The sequence below is a fragment of the Phascolarctos cinereus genome, unplaced genomic scaffold (assembly GCF_003287225.1).
Source record: "Phascolarctos cinereus isolate Bilbo 61053 unplaced genomic scaffold, phaCin_HiC Scaffold_2;HRSCAF=192, whole genome shotgun sequence".
Classification (NCBI taxonomy): Eukaryota; Metazoa; Chordata; class Mammalia; order Diprotodontia; family Phascolarctidae; genus Phascolarctos; species Phascolarctos cinereus.
The window spans coordinates 294,159,012-294,164,548 of NW_027555625.1; the positions used below are offsets into that span (position 1 = coordinate 294,159,012).

At 42.3% G+C, this 5,537-nt stretch overlaps 1 pseudogene; it reads right to left on the minus strand.

The window, feature by feature from the left end:
• Nucleotides 1-582: 582 nt before the first annotated feature.
• LOC110207345 (B-cell CLL/lymphoma 7 protein family member B-like) lies at nt 583-4,347 on the minus strand (annotated as a pseudogene).
• Nucleotides 4,348-5,537: the final 1,190 nt, after the last annotated feature.

Here is a 5,537-nt window from a genome sequence, read left to right on the forward strand (position 1 = left end):
ACTTTTTGCAAGGTGAGCACTAACCCCATCTGGGTGCCGTGCTTTTTTCACTTAGGCTTGGTGGAGTGCTACCCTGCCCTGTCTCCTCTCCACCTGATGCCCTGTGTTAGTGCCTTTCCCCACTCTCTTTGCTCCTCAGTTAATGGCTGTGACCAAGCTGTCTGTTGAGACCTAAGCAAAATTCTGCAGCCAGGAACTGGGATTTCTATGGCACTGGAAAGGTGGACAGGGACTGGGGTGTATGGAATGGGTTGTGATACAAGCTATGATGTGCCTGTGGGCTTGCTAGTGCAGCCTTGCTGCCAGTAGTGTGGAAGGTGGGGGAGAGGGTTTCTTGGCAAAGATACTGGACCCTGAGTGAGCTCAGGGTCAATAGGCTTCAGTTCATGGTTGTCATTTTTGTTGTTTTTTTAAACTTTCTTTTGGGTACTGGGTGTTCTAGATCATGGAGAAAACAGAAGTTGCTTTATTTTTGGTGCATAATTTCTGTTTTAGAGAGATTTGAGATGTCATTTGTATCAGAGAAAATCTCTAGTTCTCCATTTTGTGGCTAATATGACTTAGAAGTTTCCTGTTAGCTTTCTAATGCTCTCTGTGTACTGCAAACTGCTCTCCACAGAAACACTTTAGTGGTTGGGTGCCTGAGTCCTCTTACTCCACGTTCTGTGTCTCTAGTGGGACTAATGCTTCCTTTGTGTGGGTGAGAGATTCATCAGCCACTTATAAGGCAGGCAGGGAGCGTTCCCCAAGGATTTCCTTGCCTAATGTGGGTGGTAGGGAATCATCTGTGTGGAAACCAGAGATGTGCACTGAGCTCAGTGACTCACTTTGCTGGGATCTAGGGCTTGAGTTGGTGCTATTGTCCACCTTGAACTGATAGACATTAGACATGGAGTTCTAGGTACTCCTCTCATCCTAGAATTCCAGAAGGAGAAAAGAGTTGGCAGAGACATCAGAGAGAAAGGACATTAGTTCTCTGGGTGCTGAATTATTTGACTTTGCTATCTTCTTTTGCTGTTGGTTACTGACACCCATTAAAATATCCTAAGGAATGTGTTGCCCACAGCTACTCACCTCTGCATGTTGTTCATTCCAAAAGAGTGCAAACTTGAGGGCAAGTTTTTGTCCTTGTATCTCTTTTGCTTAGCATGGTATCTAAGAGGTGTGTGTGTGTGTGTGTGTGTCTGTGTGGTGTGTGTGTGTGTGTGTGTCTCTGTGGGTGTGTGTTCAGTTATGTCTGAAACTTTGTGACACCATTTTGGAGTTTTCTTGGCAAAGATACTGGAGTGGTTTATAGATGAGAAACTGGGGCAAATGCTTAAGTGACTTGCTCAGGGTCATACAGCTAGTAAGTGTTTGAGGCCAGATTGTAACTCATGAAGATGAGTCTTCCTGATTCCAAACCCAGTGCTCCATCCAGTGAATCATCTAGCTGCCTAAGAGGTAGTAGGTATTTAAAGGCTTGCTGGAATAACAATATTTCCATATTTTCTTGCTGGCTGCTATCACCTTTTTGATGTCATATTTGCCTGGATGCAGGTCTCAGCCCAGACCAACCTGACTGACATGGTAGTAGTAGCAGGGAGGAAACATCAAGGTCAACCACCAGGCATTGCCATCTCTTCTGTCACTGTGTCCCTAAAGGCTTTCAGGTCTTACCCTTTGTCCTGTTACTATGCCCACCAAACCATTACTGGCATTGTTGTTTGACCTAATGATGGAACCTAAGGATCTATGGATCTCTCTATCCATCCCACCACTGCAATCTCAGGAACCTTAGGCCTTTCCTGCAGCTGAACTTTCTTTTATGTCTTATCTCCTCCAATTATAGTGTGAGCTTCTTGAAAACAGAGACTCTCTTACTTTTTCTTTTTGTATCCTCAAGTGCTTATTGTAGTGCTTGGAAGTTAGGTAAGATAGCACTTAATAAATACTTTTTCATTCATTCATTCACTGATTCATTCGTTCATATACATTATCTCATTTGACCTCCATTACAGCTCTGTGTAGTAGATGCCTCAGGCATTACTGCTTTTATTTTACTAATAAGAAAGCTGAGAATTAGAAAAATTACGTAAATTGTCCATGGGCATATAACTAGCACATGTCAGTGGGGTTTGAATCTGAGTCTTTCTAATTTCAAATCCAGCACTCTATTCACTACAATAAACTAAAGAATCGTATCATGTTAAACCAAGAAGAAGATTGTCCAGCAGGTGATTTTTTTTGTTTATAGCAATTTGCAAAAAGGTATAATGAAATGTATAGAGTGGATCTGGGTTGATGCAATTAACACACACTGCAGAAACCACAGATTTTTAAAAAGTTCTAAAGACTATTTTAAAAAGTCTTCTTTGTTGCATTCCAGGTAGCTATCTACCTTGCCTATTCCTAATCCTGGCTTTGCTGCTGAGAGTCCCATAATTAAGTCTCATGGGTTGGGATGAGGGCCCTCTCTTGGCAATTGGATGGTGAAAGGTCTGGAAATCATGTTGTATGAAGATAGTTGAAGGAACTGGAGCTATAGTATGAGCTAGACGCTGGAAGTTTGGAGGGGGCAAATTTTGGCTTAAGATAAGGAAGATTTTCTATAAAGAAATTAGTTACCCCTCATTGGAGGTATTCAATCAAAGGTTGGATAACCACTTGCCAGGGCTGTGGTAGAAGAGATTCTTTGAAGTTGGAAGTGGACTAGATGATATTTGAGGTCCTTTATTACTCTGAGATTCTATGTTTATGTGTGGACATTGAGATGAGCACACATTTCTGATTTGATTGATTGTCTAACAGTCAGTGGGCCTGGGATTGTTAAGATGAGGGGAGGTCAGAGAAGCATTCTCAGAGTTTTTCTTTAAGGGACTTTTCTTACATATACTGCATGGAGGGATTACTTAGGGAATTTTTTGAATGAAATTAAGATTCAAAATGGGTTCTTCTTTGGGAATATTTCTCAGTTCTCCAGTGTGAGAAGAAAATTGGCACATAGTTTAAAAAATTGTTTTTTCTCTGAAAAAACCATTCAGTGATATCTTTCCTATTTGTAATACTTTATTTCTAAATGAAATCCAAATTTCCTTCTTCTTGCCCTTTTCCAAGGAGTCATCCCACTTAAGGAAGAATAAAAAGAAAGAAAAGCATAGTTCAGTAAAACTAACCAATATCTTGATCAAGTCTGACAGTATATGCAATGTTCCACACCCGCCTTGGCAAAGGGAGGTATTGCAGGGTTTCAGAGATGTCTTGGAAGCTGATTTTCTGTGTTATCACATTAAGGAAACCAATGCAGCTGAGCTGTGGGACCAGTAAAGAGCAGTTTCCGATAAAAGACTCAAGGAGGATACCTGTCTCTTTCTCACTCTGAGGCTTCCTGTAAGCTATAGACAAAATTGGGAGAGCAAGGATGGGGCTTATAGGCTAGCCCATTGCAGTTGGGGAAGGGTGATTGAGCCAGAGAGACAACCTTTTGTAGGGAAGAATGTGTTTATGGAAGCCTAGTGTTTTGGAAAGTAGATGTCCCTGTTTCCCGGTGTGGTATGTGTGCATTGGTCTGTACTGCACCCAAACTGATTAGCATTGAGAACAGTGATAGCAACACACTTCTTTTGCATCTTCCTTGAAGCCTAGCATAAAGTACATGTGAGTTAGACGAAGTAAGTAAACATTTGCTAAATGAATACATGAATGCATGCACTCACTTATTTTTTAGAGGAGTGACAGTTTTGCTTTAATTATATTCACGTTTCTTTTCTTTTCTTTCATTGCAATTAATGACTTTGGACAGAGACTCAGAGACCGGAACAGGAGATGCCAAGATTTTCAGTCTTCGTCATGAGAGAAGCACAGGACAGTGATCAAAAGTCACCGACAGGGGAGGTGGGAGAGATTAGAAGTCACAGATAAAGGAAATGGAAGAGACCAAAAGCTATCAGTTGGGAAAGTGGTAGAGGTCAGAGGTCTTAAGTGGAAGAGGGCTGTGGTCAGATATCACAGAACTGGAAATATCACTGACACATGGGAGATGACATCTGTCCCTCTTACTACAGTGCTTCCTCTCAGACCATCTGTCCTCAGTGTTGAGAGGGAGCACAAGGACCTGGACACTTCTCTTCACATCTGCTGACAGTTTTGCCTTAATGGCCTCAGGTGTTCACACACTGGAACACTATATCTCAGAGCTCTCACCCCAAACCTTAAAGTTCCCTTTTCTGTAAATAAACTCTGTATCCTGAGGAGGAGGGGAGCAATACTAGCAATATCTCACATTTAGAAAGGTGTTTAAATACAGGATTTACTTTGATTCCCACGGCAGACCCATGAGGTCAGCAGGGCGGGGATCATTATCCCCATAATGACATATGTGGAAACTGAGTCCATTAAGAGGTAAAGTGATGTCCAAGACCTTATAGCTATTGACTATTATTGGCAAAACCAAGATCCAAACAGTGGTCTTCTTAGTTCAAATTTAGTGAAACACTGTACACTGTTGGGGCTGGTCGTACCTTGGGAGATTGGGAGGGAGGGAATTTGACCCTGGGGCAAAGAGATGTTTTTCTAAGATCACTGTGGTCGTCATTTCTTATAACACAATAGTATTCCATCATAATCATATTCCACAACTTGTTCAGCCATTTCTCAATTGATGGACATCGCTGTAATTTCCTGTTCTTTGCCACCACAAAGAGAGCTGCTATAAACATTTAAAAACATATACATTCTTTTCCTTTTCCCCTAATCATTTGATTAGGGAAATCGTGACTAAAATCCATGTAGAGTGCCTTCAAGCTCAGTCAGGTGGTGAAGGAGACTTTTTCCCTCTAGAAAATAAACTCTGTATCCTGAGGAGGAGGGGAGCAATACTAGCAATATCTCACATTTAGAAAGGTGTAGAAAGTAAATCCTAGACCATGTCACCCAATTCTGCCCCATCTTTTCCTAGGCCAGTCCCCAGTCATACTCTTCCCTGAAGCTGAACAACTTGGTTCCTGTCTTTACTTGGAGACTCCATGAGCATAGGTCATTGTTCAAGGTTTCTAGCCAGGGCCACCAAGTATCTTAAGAACTGTCTCTAGACTTTTCTCCTTGGCCTTGTAGCTCTATCCAATGAGTAGAGGTGCACAACCAGACTCTACTACTTGGGCTACAAAAAAGGCAGGGTTGTGGTCTGACACCTGAGGGTGTGAGCTCAACTTTGAAACTTGGGTGCCCTGGGCGACTTTAAAACCCCAGCTTGGGGAACCTTGAGGTCATCTACTTGCAATCTGAGTTTCATAAGGAAAGCATGAGGGGAGAAGCAGTCCTCTTTCTGGGAGCAAGCAAACATAGATCTCAGGGATAGAAAGATGACATCATGACTCCATGTCCTATGGCCACCTTCCCTATTGCAGTCTTCAGCCCAGGGGGCTGAAACACGCAGTTCTGGAGTCTGCTGTTTACCTTCAACCGAGGAACACAGAATGGCCAATACCACAATTCAATGAATAGAAGTAAGGGGTCAAGTAACCAGGGACAAAAGGCTCTCCTTCCCTGTCTCCCTCTAT